Genomic DNA, 19,069 nt, shown 5'->3' with positions numbered 1-19,069 from the left:
ATGTCTGTGTGTCAGGATATAAAGCTTGAAAAGTAGTTTCATAAGAAGCCAGACTGATTGGCTGCATCAAACCTGGAAGAAACATTAGTTGAAATAGACTATTTCTAGATATAATGCATTAAACTATTTTGCTAAGATGTTCCAAACCTCCATCTATTCATAATCCAGGTAAACAAATGGAAGTAATTTTAAATAGCAGTCATTGCGTAGCATAAAAGTAAATGCTGCAGGGCAGTTTTCTAATACAATCTATCTTTCTTTCAGTTTTGAAATACTTGAGTCCTCATGGAGCTCTAACTTTTTTTGACTTCCCACAGCTTTAACCTGTTGGCCCTTGAAGGGCATTCTCATTAAACCTGGAATTTTGTTGCTACACCATGAGTGAACTTGTTCATAGAGGAATAGGTTACAAGGGGATGGGACTGGGTGATGCTCTGTGGGTTGGTGTGAACTTGTTGGGCCAAAGGGCCTGTTTCCGCACTGTAGGGGTTCTTTGAATCTATGAATACAATGTACTAGGGAAACTCGTCAAGTCTGGCATCTGCGGAGGGAGAAAAAAAATGATTGTTTCAAGTCTAATGCGACTCTTCAGAATTCAGATCACAGGACATTAATGACACAGTTCTGAGGAAGAATTAGAGTTAGGGTGGAAATGGTCAAAATTTACGAAGGAATACGCATTTAAAAAGTGAAGAGTTTTCTTTTCAACTTATTTTCTAATGTTAATGATAGGTAACTTTATCTCCCTTTGGCACAGTTGTTTGGGTTAGAGATAAATTCATGCTCGTACAAAAGTGTACCCATCCCTTAGCATACACTCTCTGTTTAGATTATTTTCCCCCCTTTCCTAATCTGGGGCTTCCCTGAGTGAGATTCCTAGCATTGTGTCCTATTAGTGGGGTTCTTTCTTTGGAACCAGGCACTAGATTAGAGATTGCACTTTGCACACTTCACACAGATTTTTTTTTAAACAGGAAACGGGTAGTTAAAAATTCTTTTGCACCATCTTTTAGCAGGACATCAGAAGAAATGTCTGAACAGCTGGTATGTAGGACCTGGCTTCTCCCAGCTCAATTGTAGGAAACTTGAATTCTGGGACTTGTGCCCTGATCCCCAGGGAGTGGTAAACAGAGCAGAGAAAAGTATAGCACAGGAACAGGCTGTTCAGCCCACCAAGACAGCACTGACACATGCTTTTCTAAACTTACAAACCTTTTTTTTTGTATTCTGTATCCCTCTGTTCTCTGTGTATTTATGTATCTGTCAAGTTGGCTTTTAAATATTGCCATTAACTTCAGCCTCCACCAACATCTCTGGCAGAACATTCCAGGCACATGCCACCGTCTGCATTTGTTTTTCCAAAAAAAACTTCCATCTCCTTTTAAACTTGCCCCCTTTTTTAAACCTTAAATCCTTTGTCCCCTTCTGATTCACATTTGTATTCTGGGAAAAAGACTCCAACTATCCACCTTACCCATGCCTGTCATAATTTTGTGAACTTCTGTTAGGTTGCCCCTTATCTTTCGATATTCCAGTAAAAACACATCAGATTTGTCCAGTCTCTTCTCATGGCCAATACCTTCCAAACGAGGCATCCTAGTAAACAGTTTCTGTACCTTCTCCAAAGCCTTCACGTCTTTGTAATGTGACGACCAGAATTCTATGCGATATTCCAGATGTGACTAACAAGCTCTGTACAGCTGCAACTTGACTTCCTAATTTGTGATACTCTATGCCCTGACCAGAGGAAGCATGCTATATACCACCTTGATCACTTTATCCACTTTTATTTCCACTTTAAGGGATCTGTGAACCTGTACACCTAGATCTTCCTGTATGTTAATGCTATTAAGGATTTTGCCATTTTCTGTATACTTCACTCCTACATTTGACCTTCCGAAATGCATTATCTGGCATTTATCTGGATTAAACTCTACTTACCATTTCTTCACCTAGATCTCTAGCCTATCTATATCCTCCTGTATCCTCCTCGCTATCTGCAGGTTCCTAATCTTTGTGTTGTCCATGAACTTAATCAGGCCACCTACGTCGTCCTCCAAATCCTCTATATCGTTACAAACAACAGGCATCTCAGCATTGATCCTTGCACACAACCACTGGTCATAGATCACCAGTCAGAAAAACCTTCCACTGCTACTGTCTGTCTTCTATGACTAAGCCAGTCCTACATCCATTTTAGCAGCTGATGACTGATCCCAAGTGACTTCATTTGTGTCAGCCTGCCATGAGGGACCTTGTCAAAGGCCTTGCTAAAGTCCATGTAGACATCATCTACTGTCCTGCCTAGATCAATCATTTTGTTACTTGAGGAAAACCTCAGCCAAGGTTGTGAAACGCTAGAACATAGAACATTACGGCACAGTACAGGCCCGTCTGCCCTCGATGTTGTGCCGACCTGTCATACCGATCTGAAGCCCATCTAACCTACACTATTCCATGTACGTCCATGTGCTTGTCCAATGACGACTTAAATGTACCTAAAGTTGGCAAATCTACGACCGTTGCAGGCAAAGCGTTCCATACCCTTACTATTCTGAGTAAAGAAACTAGCTCTGACATCTGCCCTGTATCTTTCACCCCTCAATTTAAAGCTATGCCCCCTCGTGCTCACTGTCACCATCCTAAGAAAAAGGCTCTCCCTATTTAACCCTCTGATTTATCTTGTATCTCAATTAAGTCACCTCTCAACCTTCTTCTCTCTAATGAAAAGAGCCTCAAGTCCCTCAGCCTTTCCTCGTAAGACCTTCCCTCCATACCAGGCAACATCCTAGTAAATCTCCTCTGCACCCTTTCCAAAGCTTCCACATCCTCCTCATAATGCAGTGACCAGAACAGTACGCAGTACTCCAAGTGCGGCTGCACCAGAGTTGTTTTTACAGCTGCAGCATAACCTTTTGGTTCCGGAACTCGATCCCTCTATTAATAAAAGCTAAAACACTGTATGCCTTCTTAACAGCCCTGTCACCCTGGGTGGCAACTTTCAAGGATCTGTGTATATGGACACCGCGATCTCTCTGCTCACCCACACTACCAAGAATCTTACCATTAGCCCAGTACTTTGCCTTCCGGTTACTCCTACCAAAGTGCATCACCTCACACTTGTCTGCATTAAACTCCGTTTGCCACCTCTCAGCCCAGCTCTGCAGCTTATCTATGTCTCTCTGTAACCTACGGCATCCTTCGTCACTATCCACAACTCCTCCAACCTTAGTGTCGCCTGCAAATTTACTAACCCTCAGCTTCCTATTCTCCAGGGAAGCTAATCCCAGCTTTTCCTTATAACTCAAACTCTCCAGTACCAGCAACATCCTTATAAATTGTTTTTGTAGCCTAACTATTTTAACAACATCCTTCCCGTAGCAGGGTGACCAGAATTGTACGAAGTGGCATCACTAATGTCTTGTACAGCCACAACATGATGTCCCAACTCCTAAACTCCTCCTTCAAACACTTTCTTCCCTACCCTGTCTACCTGCGATGTCACTTTTAAGGAACCATGTTTAATTTGACAATGACTGAAATAACTCCAGAGGCTCGTGTCCCATCACCAAACCTCACTTTACCTGACAAAGGGGCTATGCTCCAAAAGCTGTGTTTTTTAAATAAACCTGTTGGACCATAAACCTGGTGCCATGTTATTTCTGACCTTGTCTACCCCAGTCCAACACTGGCACCTCCACATCATACCATTTATTTACATTTGAACAGTCCCTAACTTTAGTACTACCCCTCCAGAGTCAGCTGTCAGTGTTGGAACGTCTGACACTGGCCTTTTTTATCTGTCAGCCAGATTGGAGCTGCCAGTCTGTCTGTCGGAACTCTCCCTCCTGAGGTGTAGCTCGTTGACCTTGTTCAAATCACTACATCCCTCCCCACGCTGACTCCGAGGACATAGGCCAGTCCTTTTCTCTTGAAGAGCCTCCTGGGTCTTCTCCTACTGGGTGACATTCCTCCAATTTAGCATGTGATATGGGTGGCATGTGTCGCACAAGCTCCTCTCTTGCACAGAGTGCCGTGGCAGAAGTGCCTATATCTGTCATCTCTATCTTGGATTTAGAGGACTCTTCAACACGTGACGGAAAGGGTGGACACACGGGTTCTGGCAGCTGGTCTGTGGGGCAGAGCACATCTTTTTCCCATGCCACTTGTGAATTTGCAGCTTTCATATGGTCCATGTGGTTGTTTTAGGACTGTTACACCTACCCAAACTTTGTCATTGGTCCTGACCCCTCATCGACCATTCCCTCTTATTCATGTGGGACCATTTTGTGATTCTGACGTCAAACTTTGTCTCCTCTATCAGACTGTCTCTTTTGCTTGGCAGAATTGTGTTTAACATTGGCATTCTTGATGCTGTTTCAATCCCCTCCCCCACCAACCCAGAAGTCTGGGAAGATCAGACTTTAACCTGGTTCAGAGTCTTCTACAGATTTAGCAACTCTGCCAGTGCTATATCACTGATGTACAAAGTTTGTGTGGTTTCATGTGGTATAATCAAATAAGAACCTTGACAGCTAGGTTTCTAATGAGGCTGTAGGCTGTTTGTTCAAGCCAGCCTTCAAATTTTAGACTGTTTGTTTGTTTTTTCTGCTATGCCATTGAGTGATGAGTGGTATGGAGCTGTCCTTATTTGTTGGGTCCCCCTCGACTTTAGGAAATTCCATGCTGGTAAATTCCCTGATGGTCTGTTATCTAAGTCCAGCACTTCTGGGATTACGTACATTGAAAAGGATGCGCGTGGCTTTTCTGTCGTCGTCAGTGTGTTTGACGAATGGACTCTATCTACTTGGCTCAATCACTTTGGGCATCTACAATGACTTAAGAACATTGAGCCCAAGGAAGGACTTCACGTAGTTGATACGCAGCTGTGTCCAAGGTTTATCTAGCCATTCCCACAATTTTGGGGGAGCTGCTGGTGGTAATCTTTGCTCTCGTTGCCACTGCCCCACCGATGCAGCTATGTTCACATCCAGGCCTGGCCACCAGTCGTAACTTCTAGCCAATAGTCTTTCAGAGACCGCTGGTGAAGTTGAGCCAGTATTTAGTGGTGAACCTTTGCTCAGGTCAATCACAATTGCTCCCCGTAACAATATGCTGTCCTCTACTGTGAACTAGTCGGAGTCCAAAAAGGCTTCGGGCCTAGTTGTGATGTCCCTTTTGTTTCTGCCATCAACACCAGTTTCAGTTTGAAAGGACTGGATCTCTTGCCCAAAGGCAGCTGCTGTCAACTGTGACTAAGATAGTGTCCAGAAAATTTAAAGTGCCCTTCCATTGTGGGTACCACTGGTGGCGTATCTACTAATGGGAGATGGTGCAATTCATTCGCATTTGCTATTCAGCTTCCTGGACACAGTTCTAGCTTGTAACCTTCAGGATTTTGTATTAGAGCCCACTGCTGAATGAGGCACGAAGCTATGGGCAGCACTGTCTTGTCCTCTTTAAGTAGACCAAGTTGTAGACTGTAAAGCACTGGTGCAACTTCCTGAGTCCAAGTATGACCGCCAATCCTCCTTTCTCTATCTGTGTGGTAGTTAGGCTGTGCATTAGCCAAAGTACATACTTTGTTTGTGTGTGCTATTGGTGTTCCTCTCCACTGGGCCACCTACGTGCTAAAACCACCCTGATGCTGTGTGGTGGGGGGTATTGCATGTCAATACCTGATCTTTCTTGGGGTGTCAACACCTTTAAAGGATGATGGCTGTTTCTTCATAAAGTTAGGGCTTGATGGTGCAAACGTTTCCAAGGCTGACCTCTCTTTTTAAAGGAGTTAACCTGGCCTTCATCCTGGTACTTTATGTATGAGCTATCTGTAATAATGTAGCTGCCCCAGAAATGACCTAAGCTCCAGGATAGATGTGTGAGCTATGACGCAGTGGCGGTGTCCTACCTCTGAGCTAAGAGACCTGTGTTCAAGCCTCACTTGCTGCAGAAATGTGTAATAACACCTCTGAACCTAAACAAGGTTGGTTTTGAAAATAGGTAAAACTGCAGTCCATCCAGTTGGACTAGTTGGAAACTAATAGTCCACTGGGAAATCATCTCCTGTATGGAGAAAGAAACAGGTGGTATTGCTGCTTTCTATTTCACCATCCCCGCAATTCCCAAATGTTTTTCAGCTAGAAGTACTTTAAGTGTATTCACTACTGTGTTGGCCCATTTAGCAGCAAGTAGAGTTAATTTATCTGATTGCGAGAGGGGAACTTATGAAGTAGAATATGCTGGTAAATTTGCTTTTCATGTTTGCTGTGCATTGACTATATTCTGCCATCATCTAGATTAGATTAGAAAACTAGTTCCTTTATAAATATTAATGTACTTCCAGCAGGCGTAATAATATGATGTACTATCATTATTTTGTTGAGGTATTGGAATAGAGGTAAAAATGTAGTATTTCAGCAAGCACCTGGAAACTGTTGAATTGGGGAACATAATGTTCTGCATTAAAAGTGAATATTTTGACAGTTTTTTAAATGTTGCAGTGCATAATATTTTGAAGATGTATTGCAGTTCTTGAGAAAATAGAATTTTTATTGAGGTGAAGATGTTCTCCCTGCATTCTGTTCAACGTCCAAGCTATTAATAGTTGCATTGACCTTGGTCCCATCTTGGTCTTTTTTCAAATCTGTTCCAGAAGCCAATCATTGGTATGATCCCAAAATAACACATTTCCAGTATGAAAGACAGTTAGCTACTGTATGTTTCTCGGCACTTTCTGATTCTTGAATCTGTAAACTGTCTGTGGGTCATATTCATTGCAAGGGAAAATGGCAGATTCATTGTGCTGGTTGGGCTCTATTCATAATTGTGTCTTCCCACTGGCTTTGATCTCTATGCCAATGTCTAGTCTGCCATTCCAGTATGTTGAGGGAGTACTGCACCTTTTCTTTCAAAAAAAATAGAGAGGTAGTTGTAGCTGGGGGAAAAGGAAATAACATGTATTGTCCATCCCTAACTGGCCTCAAAATCATTGAACTATTGCAGCCCATACAATATAGGGAAACTTCTTTTAGATTAGGATTCCAGCATTTTAACATAGCAGTAACAAGGACCAGCATGTGACTTACAAAGGAGCCGAAAGCTGACAGTTCCACAAACCTACTCTTTGTCCAGGAGCTGATAGATGTGTGAGCTAGCACGCAGTGGTGGTGTCCTACCTCTGAGCTAAGAGACCTGTGTTCAAGCCTCACTTGCTGCAGAAATGTGTAATAACACCTCTGAACCTAAACAAGGTTGGTTTTGAAAATAGGTAAAACTGCAGTCCATCCAGTTGGACTAGTTGGAAACTAATAGTCCACTTGCAGGTGCTGTTGAAGCTGCAGTAATGGTGTGTAGATAATGCAAGGAGTGATGTTTAATTGAAGGAGAGAGCACCAGCCAATTTAGATTTTGTATGGCGTCACGATTCTTGAGTGCAGTTCCAACAACATTGATCTAGGCAATTGGACAGCATATTTTTATTCATTCTCTCAATATTGCCATTTCTGTTTATTGATATTTCTTGCCCCATCCTTAGTTACCCTTTAACTGCTGGTGACTACTTTCATGAACTGCTGCAGCCTTTGTTGTAAGGAGACCCAGTATGTTTGTTTTTGGGGAATGTGGGTAAGTTCTATGATTTTTCCCAGGCAAGTTCTATGTAAGGATGTGTGGATTGGAAGGAAATTTGCAGGTGGTGGTGTTTGCTGCATCTGCTACCCTGTCTTTTTTGGATGACATGGTTTGGAAGATGCTGTCAAAGGAGCCTTGGTGATTACGGCACTGCATTCTGTAGATGTCCTACACAGTGCTACTGTGCGTTTGTCATGAAGGTGGTTGATGGATGCCAGTATACCATCACACTTTTGGCTTGTGCCTTGGAAAGTTTGCCACAGAATTCCTTCTGGCCTGCTCTTGTAGCCAGTGTTTATATGGCTGTCTAACTCAATTTCTGGTCAGTGTTGGCCCTCAGAATTTTGCTAGTGAGCTGTTCAGTGATGATACGATTTGAATGTCAAGGAACAATGGCTAGATTCTATTTTTATTGATATGTTCATTGCCTGGCAGTGATGTGATGCAAATGTTTGCTACCTATCAGTGCAAACCTGGACGTTATCTAGGTCTTGGATAAAACTGCTTCAGTATCTAAGAAGTTAGAAATGATACTGAACGTTATGCAATCCTCAGCAAACACCCCTACTTTTGACCTTTATGATGGAGGGAAGCTAAATGATGAAGCAGCTGATGATGGTTGGGCTGAAGATACTACCCTGAGGAGATCCTACAGAGATACTGGATGTGAGATGACCACAGCAATCTTCCTCCTTGTGCTAGATATGACTGCACCAGTATAAAGTTTCCCTCTATTCCCATTGCCTTCAGTTTTGCTAGGGCTTCTTGATACTACATTGAGTGTTACCTTGATGTTAGGACAGTCAGTCTCCTCTCACCTCAGGACTTTGCCTCTGTCCATATTTAGATAAAGCCTATAATGAGGGCTGAGTGGCTCTGGCAGAACAAACTAAGTTTTTTTTTAGTGAGCAAGTGTGGCTTGATCACATTATCAAAGGTAATGGGAACTGCAAATGCTGGAGAATCCAAGATGAGTGTGGAGCTGGGTGAATACATCAGGCCAGGCAGCATCTTAGGAGCACAAAAGCTGATATTTCGGGCGTAGACCCTTCACCAGAAAAGGGGGATGGGGAGAAGGATCTGAAATAAATAGGGAGAGGCGGAGGTGGACCGAAGATAGATGGATAGAGGTCTGCTTTCCTCTGCAATCCGCCTCTCCCCCCCCCCCCCCCCCCCACCCCTTCCCCATTTATTTCAGAACCTTCTCCCCATCCCCCTTTTCTGGTGAAGGGTCTATGTCCGAAAGGTCAGCTTTTGTGCTCCTAAGATGCTGCTTGGCCTGCTGTGTTCATCCAGCTCCACGCTTTGTTTTGGCAACTCCATTCTGGCAGGTGAATATCTAATAGTACAACCTCTGTCAACGTACAAGTTCTTTAAGTGACAGATTCCTGGAAGCAAGCTGCATACTCAGCTTCTTGGCTGGTGAATAGAATAACAGGAACCAAAGTCAAGAATAGTACCTATTTGCTTCACTGTTTGGCTAATAAAAATGTAGGTCTATCGTTACCCAGGGAGGATGAAAAGATAATTAGCAAAGCAATACGGACCAGAGATTAAGGGTATATTGACTCCAATGCCCTGTAAATCTTAAGTAGTATATTCCAGGCTGAGGTTAACCCCCTAAACTTGCTGAAGCTGAGAGATCTTTTCGCATCTGGGTCTGTGTTCTAGGTAATTCTGTTCACTTCCAGTGAAGCCTTGTATGGTGTTAGCTTTTCTCTTTTTTTCTCCTCTTTGGCATTTAAATGTGATGCTTGAATTTGTTTTTTAACATCTACAATAGGCATAAACCAAAATCATTCCTTCTTTTCCCAGCAAAAAATTAAGAACTTCATTCCACCTTTGAATAAACTTTCTGCCAAGTTTTTCATACACTGCTATATTTCCTTAATGGGCCCATGTACCCAGCAGTAATTGTTGAGGGTATCCAATTTCACTATTGTTCACCCACTGATCTAACTTCCTCATGTTAAATTTTGATTTTAAAATGGCACTGTTTTCTTTTGTTCTCATTGAATGAAGAGATAGCAGGGGACCCCTGGAAAATAGTGTTATTTGTCCAGAGTGTATATTAGTATTTCCCTCACTACCTCCCACACAGATACTTGGAAATAAGGCAAATGTTTTGTTTTAATTTCTTACAAATTGGGACAATTATCTCTCTAAATGCACACTATATATTTACACTTCAGTGGCCTTCAAAAACAGTGCAGACTTCATAATTCTCTATTGCTTTTGACATCACTGTATTTTAATGAACCGATCGATTCAAACCAAATATATGCTCCAAAAAGTGTAAATTGTTACCCTTATCCTGACTGGCAATGGTAAGAGGAGAACATTATTTTTCTTCTCTGCTGTCTGCAACACTATCTATTTGAAGAGCAAAACTGAGAGGTTTAAGAATGAAAGAAACAGGGAGCATTGTCCCTGCTGCATTGCAGCTTGGTGTGTTTGTTAATGTAGTCTGGAGCAAGATTGTCAGTTCTGTCACATCCTATCTACTGCTTTGAAGTAAATCCATTATATTCTGTCTCTTGCTCATTGGGCAGAAACTCCAAAAGAGGTCAACTGTGCACTAATCATTCTATCTTGTAAAGCTGACAAATCGTATTTAATCTTCTGATACGAGTTATACAGAATCGTATGCCATGACTGGTCTTTATTTTTGTGGGTATTCCCCTCTGTACCTCTCCTAGATGCAGTGACCTCTGGATCAGTTGAAATGCTTACACTGCTAAGTTACCCTTTTTTTAACTTTGTTTCATTTGTACTGTTTCATTTACTGGACTGTGTAACAAGTTTTTGTTACAATCACATCTTTACAATTGCATTATCCTTGATGCTCGACTTATTGTTTCCCAATAAATTTTCAGCACTGGTTTCATGGAATAATGATATCGAGACTTAGAATTAAGGAAATGGCAGCAGGAGTATTCCAATCCATCCTCCTGTTCCCCTCTCTAAATTTAGGTATTGAAAAAGTATTACTTTGCTGACCACTGAACTGTCATCATGATGTGTAAAGTATCAGATGCCCCCAATCATCTTTGGAGGCAGGTTTCAAAGTTCTTTACTGATAACAAAAATGAGCATTTGTGTCCTTAGTGGCACTTCAGTTGGATAACATATCTTCACAGGTTAGAGCATACTGATGTCTTCATTAAGAAAGCCCCTAAAGGCTGAATCTATTATGACATGGGGGAATGTCTGGATAAGTTATGGGTGATTTTCTTAAGTTCAGAGTAACTGAAATGTTTCCATAATGCAGTTGTGCTGCTAATCTGTTTTTAGTGGATATAAAAGGAAGATTCAATATAAAATAGTGATGTTGTTTGAAAGGAGTAGTTTGTAGAATGGCTATATGACACAGCCAACCGTAGTCTTCCAAAGAATCTGAAAATGTGCTGAACTTGACAATGTCTCCACTCTTACTGCTGTCGTTTGTAATGTGGAGCTGATCTAGAATGCAGAAAGACTCCTTAACCAACTGTTTTCCAATTTATCTCTAACCTTATATTGAAAATGCCCTGGAGGAGCTTGTAAAGTGAAGATCTTTTTCTCTTCTGACTCCTCTGACATGTTACCTTGGCTAACTTTTACCAATGAGTCCACTTGATTCTCTTTACCTGAAAAGATTTTGCTTATTTAAAGTTTTTATGTCTCTTACCTTCAGGTATAACAACATGCTACTTTCTGTAATAATTGTTAATTTTTTCAAAAAAAAACAATCGTTTCTTGTAAATCTCATGTTAGACCATGTCTAGAGGATGTTAGTATACAGTTCAGGTTTTCACTGTTATTTTACTCTAGCATAACAGCCCAAGACCTATGTTTGAGATCCTGAAGTGACTTCATATCCCAGATTAGAGCGCTTGAACCGCAATCTTAAGATTTCAACTCTATCTTTGAAAATCGTGGTATTGAGACTCTCACGTGGACTTCAAGTTGGACTTTTTGCTCAAAATTAGCTTTTGAAGCACCTGCAAATCTGCCATTCTTACAAGTAGTTCTCATTTGACATCATTCAACGTCAAGTGCTATTGCAGCAAGGCTTTAAAGTGTTTCATAAAATGAGAGGTGCGTTTGGGGTAGGAATTGAAAAGTTGTAGAAATAGAATATGAGGGAGTGTGACATTGGTGCTGCATTAACTGGAATAAATGTACATATTCTATTGTTTCTGTTTTTATCACAGCCAGGAGGGACATAGCAGCAAACTAGATGTCCAACTGAATCCCAGCATTATTAATGATATGGTTGAATCATAACTTTTCTCTCATTGAATGAAACATTTCAATTAATCAAAAGTGAAAAATTGTCTCTCTTTTAAAATAAATTTTGCCTCATCTCAAAGAATTTAGATTGTTTGATATTTTTTGACACTTTGGTTCCAAGCCTGTTGATGTTCTTGGAACAGAGAAAACATAAACAGGAAACTATTATGGTTGGAATAACACGCAACCGAATCAATCACTTAATAGCACAAGTGACATACTGTGACTAAATGAGAGCCAGTGAACTACAATGATTGGTGCTCCCAAAAAAGTAGTTCATTTTATTAGTTAAATTGAGCCGTTAAGTCATGTGTCTCTTCATACATTCTAAAGTTCACACAGCTATTGTGAAATATGCCATCATTTGTCACCAGAAGAGAATTTATACAAAAATATTGATTTTTGGCAAAGTGTAAACCTTGCATTTTGCTGAAGCACACATAATGCATGGGTTTGAGTGCCCCCAAAACGTGTGGAAGCTAATCCTACAGCACTCTTGTGGTGAAGAGGTTAAGCAAAGAAGTATGTTCAGTGTTTTTTGACCTGGAATGCACTGTGTGAAAACCACCTGTTCCTTGGCCTTCACAACTGCTGAGCTGAGCATTACAGAAAATATTGACAAACGGGTGGGTGAAAGCAAATGCTTATCTTAACCCTGCAATTTACCTGGACACATCATGTCTTCCTCATTTGAGATATCTTTGACTCTTCACCTTTTTTTTGCCTTTTTTTTAACCTAAACTATTTTAGCTGAAATAGTGAATACATTTTCACTCTGGTTAAAAATAAATTGGCCTTTGCCAGCTTTATTTTCAGGTTTTATGTTAGTGATTTTTTTTGCTTCAACTAAATCATGACACTGGTCAAAATTGAGCAATGAAGGTGGTTCTATCAGCTATGGGGTAAAATGACCAGGGCCACTCTTTTTTTTCATTTGTGAAATAGCTATTTCAGATGCGTCCACATTGAATAAAAGGCTTAATTCATCACTGTTTAGACTGTTAAGATCCCAAATGTGGCTCTCATGTATTTAAAAAAACAAACTTCAGTTGTAACTACTGTACTTTTGAATATGCTTGGTTATAGTGTTTTCTACATGTTTTGGATTTTCTTCCTCTTTTCCTAGATTCTGAGGCTTTCTCAAGAACGCCGGCACTACCAAAACTTCAAGAGCCCTTTGAATGCAAAGCAGCACATTGTGTTCCATAATTGGTGACACGCGGGATTCAGTTGTGTAAGTAAATTAAATGTAAGGTGCAATTCTTCTTTTAAAGAAGAAATTTCAAAATTCTGTCTAGGGCTTAGGGAGTTTAAAGTTTTGAATTTGAGGTTTGCACAGCTCAACATTTGTAATTATTACTGTATTTGGAATCTTAAAAGAATTAATGGTCTATTCAGCCTGCCATGCCTATTTAAAAACCAAAAGTACTGTCGATGCTGTATATCAGGAAGAAAAACAGAATCTGCTGGAAAATCCCACCAGGTGTGGCAGCACCTGTAAAGAAAATCAGAGTTAACACTTCAGATCTGGGGACCTTCCCCAGAACTGGGGCAGAGTCACTGGACCCGAAATGTTAACTCTGATTTTTCTTCACAGATGCTGCCAGATCTGATGAGCTTTTCCAGCAGCTTCCGTTTCTGTTTCAGGCCTCTGTGTCTGCTGCTACTCTTTATTGTAAATTTCAGGATTTGGCTACATTTTAAAAATCCTGAAATGGCTCAGTATTAATTGGCATTAATCTAAAAATACAGTAGTGCTTTAAATATGATTTTATAATCTTGGATTTGTCTGGTTGTGTTGAAGTCTTAGTGCTTTAATTTGACACTACATATGACATCCTCGGTTGATGTCTCAGTGTTTAATGTGCTAATCTACTCTGTTAACCTCATTTATAGACTGGAGTAGTGCTTAATTAAGTATTTGTGAATATTGAGATTGGAGAGAGCATCTGTGAATACATATATTGAACTCTTTTTATCTCTGCTTCAGCCTTGTACTTAAGTAATGTCTTCATCTGCAAAGTCTAGATACAACCATGAATATGTTTTACCCATTAAGTCAAGCACCATTCATGAAATGATAAAATAAACACGTGTCAAAATAGATGACAAAAATTGTCTTCACTGTAACTCCAAAATGCTCAACACAATAATAGATATATTAACTGTTCCAATATAGTAACATCCCGTAAACACAGCCTTGGTAAAGGCAAATTCAGTAAAATAAATTGTCTTGCATGCAAATCTGTCAGCAGGAAGAGAACCCCAGCTTTTAGCTGTAACAGAGCAAGGAATAACAAATTCCAAATCCAACTTCATAGAGCATAGAACAGTACAGGACAGAACAGGCCCTTCAGCCCACGATGTTGTGCCGACCATTGATCCTCATGTATGCACCCTCAAATTTCTGTGACCGTATGCATGTCCAGCAGTGTCTCAAATGTCCCCAATGACCTTGCTTCCACAACTGCTGCTGGCAACGCATTCCATGCTCTCTCAACTCTGTGTAAAGAACCTGCCTCTGACATCCCCTCTATACTTTCCTCCAACCAGCTTAAAACTATGACACCCCCCCCCTCCTCGTTAGCGATTTCTGCCCTGGGAAATAGTCTCTGGCTATCAACTCTATCTGTGCCTCTCATTATCTTGTATACCTCAATTAGGTCCCCTCTCCTCCTCCTCTTCTCCAATGAAAAAGGTCCGAGCTCAGTCAACCTCTCTTCATAAAATAAGCCCTCCAGTCCAGGCAGCGTCCTGTTAAACCTCCTCTGAACCCTCTCCAAAGCATCCACATCTTTCTTACAATAGGGCAACCAGGACTGGACGCAGTATTCCAAGTGCAGCCTAACCAAAGTTTTAGAGCTGCAACAAGATCTCTCGACTCTTAAACTCAGTCTCCCTGCTAATGAAAGCCAAAACACCATATGCTTTCTTAACAAACCTGTCCACTTGGGTGGCCATTTTAAGGGATCTGTGTATCTGCACACCAAGATCCCTCTGTTCCTCCACACTGCCAAGAATCCTATCCTTAATCCTGTACTCAGCTTTCAAATTGGACCGTCCAAAATGCATCACCTCGCATTTATCTAGGTTGAACTCCATCTGCCACCTCTCAGCCCATCTCTGCATCCTGTCGATGTCCCGCTGCGGCCTACAACAGCCCTCTATACTGTCAACGACACCTCCGACCTTCGTGTTGTCTGCAAACTTGCTGACCCATCCTTCAATCCCCTCATCCAAGTCATTAATAAAAATTGCAAACAGTAGAGGCCCAAGGACAGAGCCCTGTGGAACCCCACTCACCACTGACTTCCAGGCAGAATATTTTCCTTCTACTACCACTCGCTGTCTTCTGTTGGCCAGCCAATTCTGTATCCAGACAGCTAAGTTCCCTTGTATCCCATTCCTCCTGACCTTCTGAATGAGCCTACCATGGGGAACCTTATCAAATGCCTTGCTGAAGTCAAGACCCCAGCAACTGCAGAAAGCTTTTTAAAAAAACAATCTAGAAATCCTGGTCCTAAAAGAGTTTGACCACACCCATTCAACAAAGTGTGGAGCTGGATGAACACAGCAGGCCAAGCAACATCTTAGGAGCACAAAAGCTGATTTTTCAGGCGTAGACCCTTCACCAGAAAAGGGGGATGGGGAGAGGGTTCTGAAATAAATAGGGAGGGGGGGAGGTGGACCAAGGATGGATAGAGGTCTGCTTTCCTCTTTGATCTGCCTCCCCCTCTCTCTCTATTTATTTCAGAACCTTCTCCCCTTCCCCCTTTTCTGATGAAGGGCCTATGCCCAAAAGGTCAGCTTTTGTGCTCCTGAGATGCTGCTTGGCCTGCTGTGTTCATCCAGCTCCACACTTAGTTATCACGGATTCTCCAGCATCTGCAGTTCCCATTGTCTGTGATACCACTCGCTGCTGCTCTGCGAAGAAATCTTTGGAAACTCTTGTGGCCTGGGTGGGAGAGAGACAATTTTCAGCATCCTTTTTAAGACTAGTTATCCACATTTTGCATTAAAATTCAAATACTGTGGATGCTGGAAATCCTGAAATAAAAACACTCCTGCTGCAGAGACATACTTAAAATGAAACGTTGTCTCTTTTTTTTTCTGTCTCCAGAGATGCTGCCAGACCTGAGTTACTTCAACAAATTCTTTTCTTGTTCACTTTATAGATGGCTTTGGTTTCACCTGTCTGACATTTTCTAGACTGAAATTGCATCAATGGTATTGAGGGGCTGTAACTTTCATTTGTGAAGTAGGTCCTTGACTATCTGGGATGGCCACCCTTCGTGTGCCTGATTTGCTGCTTTGTAAAAGTAATGGGTGCAACTCCCACCTCAATCTCTGTCCCATTTGTGAGGTAGATGGGGGTTTAAAATTCTGGTTTTGTTTCATCAGCTTTCTGCGAACGGAAAGAGCAGGCACCGTCTCTAAGACAGATGCTGTTTACGTTTGGGTAGGTTCACATTTTAAAAAGTAGCTTGCAGATGGATGCTGGTACAAGGCTGATCAACTTCTTGCAGGTGTTGAAAGCCTAATAATGCAGACAACCATTTAGTAGTTGCAGAGACTATATTTCATAAAGGTTGTGAATTTTTTGAGGGAAAAGAAATTTTTAGTAATTTTCAGTCAGGTTCATTTGGTCTTTTTGTTGGCAAATGCTGTAAGTCAGGTCAAGTACAACAGGTAAAGCTACATAGAACATAGAACATTACAGCACAGTACAGGCCCTTCGGCCCTCGATGTTGTGCCGACCTGTCATACCGATCTGAAGCCCATCTCACCTACACTATTCCATGTACGTCCATATGCTTGTCCAGTGACGACTTCAACGTACCTAAAGTTGGTGGCGTGTGACGAATGCTTGTTTTAGCAGCCTCACTTTTTAATGCTAACGATTCTGCTTCTGTTTGTGCACATCATGTTTTTTTAGGATATATATGTGTGCATCCACTTCTTTCCTGATTTATGGCACCAGTCAATTTGTTTAACCATCAATTCTCCCATTTTAAAATATATATTTGTATTCTATATTTCTCAATTCGTATTTGGCCTTGTTTGCAATATTGTAATGGGTGCAGGTTAGTCTTTTTGACCTTGGCAAACAATTGTACTTTTGTGAGGAACCACTTTTTTTTATTTCTGTAGAGAACTAATTTGCATTGTTAAGGATGATATTTAAACGCCAGTTGTAAATTGCAATGTGCATTTTTCTTCAGAAACCCCTTTGTCAGCCAGTCCCATTTTTTAAAAACTGGTCTAGTGTGCTGATATTTTGTGATGTTCCTTTATACAGATTAGAATAAAGGAGGATTTTCTTTTAAATTCAAAGCCATGTTTATTATAGAGCCAATAAAGCAATGACTCATGTAGTTTGCCAGTTGTTTTTGTCAGTTTTGCCTCATAGGTTGTGGTGACTTCACTAACCTGGTGTGCACAAGGTGTGTCACTATTCCTGTTGTTCAGCATGCCATTTAGGATCTGTTCTGAGATTTAGTTATTGAAGGTAAGCTTCCACTTTGTTACAAATAAATTGTTATTCCTTACACCACCTTGGCTCTATTCTTGTTCTGAACATAAGTATTTGGCCTCTTGCAAGCTCATTCTTGGACTCCTTTTTAAGGTGTTTAGCACACAGGTTTGTTATTTTTTTCTTTCTCATTTTTCAGCTATGACCTTACATTTTCACACTTTTGAGTCTCTTGTGAATTTAAAAAAAACTAAATCTGCAAGATGACAGTTGAAGAGCCTTAGGCCTTTAAGTCAAATAGATTGAGAAAGTTACTAAGTGTGTAGTGATCAGTGCTCTATATTGGTGATACTTTGGCATTTTAGTATGAAGCATTGGAAGTTTCATGGCTGGCTTTCATGTGTACCAGGGTGAAGCCACAGGTGGTCGAGACTATGGTGTGCTCTGTCATCACTGAAAACAGCCAAATGGCAGAATGGGGCCTCCTTTTGAAATCTTCAATATTGAGATCTGATTGTAGAGCTCCAATTGTAGTGATGGCATTCCAAGCAAGTGGAACGTCATTCTTTGAGTTTTTATTTCACACATTGGAGGCTAAGCCAGCATTTGTTGCCAATCTGTAATAGCCCCTTGATGTTGGTGAGCTTCTGCCTTAAATTGCTGCAGTGCACGTGATGCAGGTAGCCTGCAATATTGTTAGTGTGGGTATACCAAGATTTTGACCAGTGACAGTGAAGGAACAGTAGTGCATTTCCAGGTCAGGATGGTTTTGGCTTGAAGGGAATCTTGCAGGTTGTGGCATTCCAAAATATCTGTGTACCCTTTTCGTTCTAAGTGGTAGATACCGTGGGTTTGAAATGTGCTGTCTCAGGAGTCTTTGTCAATTATGACACTGCATTTTGTAGATTTAAGCACACTGCTACTGCACTTGGATGACAGAATATCGAAAACTGGTAGCTTAAAATGTTCACCACTTAAGTGACTAAATAAGCACTGGTTCGAGTCACTGTTACTGTAAGTATTACTTGCCCTGTATCTATCTAAGAGTGGACTAAGTCTGCTTCAGTATTGCATCCATTCTGTGCTTTTGTTGTTACATTAATTGTACCATCTCGCCACATGAGATTTTTCACGTTGTAGCTTCAACATTAGTAGTTTACTTGTAAAGTATTTTTAGGTTCTGGACAAATCTATGGTTTGTACTGTACTTGTTTACTTCCCTCCTCTCTGAAAAGAGGAAAGTCAGGGTAGAAATGTTGGGTGTTGCTACTAAAAATTCTTGGGCACGTTCATCTTCCTAGAGCACGCCAATGACACCTGTTGCAAGGCATATCACAGTACGTACATCGCGGAATATGTCAAGTGCAAACAAAAGCTGGGCAGGGTGGGAGTTGGCAGGGAGGTTCAGGAGCAAGTAAACTGCCTTTTCAAAAGCACTTCAGTAAAAGTATTACTCATCCAAGACATCATGATCTCTAGCAATTTGAATTAGAGAGACCAATGCCTTTGATAAATCATGGACTGCTGCTGTTGAAACATGTAATAGCACCTCAAGTGACTGTTAAAATTTTGACATCTCTTCTATTTTAATACCTGTATGCCAAACATCGCCCAGCCCACCCACCACCCCCTTGTCCTCCCGCCCCTGCCATGCTTTTTTGGGAGTGCTATGCTTCACAACTCTCCGTGTTG

The 19,069-nt window shown here is 41.2% G+C and overlaps 1 protein-coding gene across 6 annotated transcripts in view; it reads left to right on the top strand.

Annotated features, from left to right (window-relative positions):
- sipa1l3 (signal-induced proliferation-associated 1 like 3) overlaps positions 1–19,069 on the top strand; it is a 276,754-nt gene that overhangs the window by 64,886 nt on the left and 192,799 nt on the right. For all 6 annotated transcript variants that reach the window (XM_048522386.2, XM_048522389.2, XM_048522383.2 and 3 more), the window contains exon 2: positions 13,031–13,138. The gene's annotated coding sequence lies outside the window, so the exon portion shown is untranslated. The remainder of the gene's footprint in view (positions 1–13,030; positions 13,139–19,069) is intronic.

Source organism: Stegostoma tigrinum, chromosome 39 (assembly GCF_030684315.1).
Source record: "Stegostoma tigrinum isolate sSteTig4 chromosome 39, sSteTig4.hap1, whole genome shotgun sequence".
Taxonomy (NCBI): domain Eukaryota; kingdom Metazoa; phylum Chordata; class Chondrichthyes; order Orectolobiformes; family Stegostomatidae; genus Stegostoma; species Stegostoma tigrinum.
Note: the sequence above shows the minus strand (reverse complement) of the source record. Positions and strands in the feature narration are given on the sequence as shown.